The sequence below is a fragment of the Rhyacophila brunnea genome, unplaced genomic scaffold (genome assembly GCF_057557595.1).
Source record: "Rhyacophila brunnea isolate RB1 unplaced genomic scaffold, BYU_Rbru_1.0 scaffold_80, whole genome shotgun sequence".
NCBI classification, from domain to species: domain Eukaryota; kingdom Metazoa; phylum Arthropoda; class Insecta; order Trichoptera; family Rhyacophilidae; genus Rhyacophila; species Rhyacophila brunnea.
Genome location: NW_028233351.1, coordinates 224577 through 225852, shown reverse-complemented (window position 1 = coordinate 225852; position 1276 = coordinate 224577).

The window sequence follows — 1276 nt, the reverse complement described above, 5'->3', positions numbered from 1 at the left end:
TTCTAGCTAATATCGATGTTTCAATTAAATATTGTTATTACCATATCATTTTAAAATTTATTAGAAAAAACTTTACATAGCATAAATATCATACAATTTCGCATTGTGTATACTACAAAAGAATATAAAAATATATTTTTTTTGTATAAGATAGTTTTATTTGGTTGTATAAATACTGTTAAACAGTACTATCATTACAATCTTAGATTTGATGTTGTAATTAGAATATCATTATAAACAAATGATATATAAAAACGACTTTAAAGACTATTAAATTATTAACGTTAGTATTTTAGCTGTTTTGCCACAATTCTGGGTTTATTTTTTTTTGAAATCTGTTTTAAGTGTTGTTTTTTATAAAAGACCGGTTGAGATAGAAAACGTTTTTTTTTTATATTATATACATTTTTGCAGATTTTTTATGCTTTTTTTTAGGCATATACAAATTATTTGCAAAAAAAAATGTTAAACTATACTGTGATCCAATATTGATTTGCTGAATACAATATATAAAAACAAATTATGAGTATTAACTACTATTATTAGAAAACTTTAAACAAATATGAACTACAGAATATAAAAAAACAAATTTGTGCTTAAAAAATATTGATAATATATATGATTAATACACCAAATACCAACAGTTTTTCATAAGAAATATTTTTTAAGTAGTTCTGTTCAATTTGATGATTTGATTTATATTATATATAAAAATATAAGGGAATTTTTTATTTTAGTGACATTGTAAAACACATGATTGTTATCATAGATCTGAATTTACGTGCAAAATAAATTTTTTCTTGTACTTATATTTTTTAGTATTTAAGAAAAAATAAATACTATTATACACACAAAAAGTCGTAAGAATGGTCCATAATTATAATTTACAGCATGTGCTAGTATAACTGTGATTTTTTATTTATATGCTAAAATAATTATTGTAATCTGTGTTATTATTCTCGAAAAAATCTTTCTTCCCTACTGGTAAGCACAGCGTATTTAAACATTTGCTATCTTCTCTCCAAACCCTTATTCTATACCCCTCCTTCTTTTGAGACATTGATATTCAAGGGTTTTTCTCAAATCCAAAGTTTGTATATATGCCTCAATCTAGTGCGTAACATCTATTCTAATCTGGTACCTTTTATAATATCAGTCACCACACCGTCCGATGTTATAACATATAATATAATTTTTATATTGCACTTGTGTATAATGACCGCTCAGATGAAAGCATAATATATTTTACAAAGTTAACGTATGCACTTATGTTTAT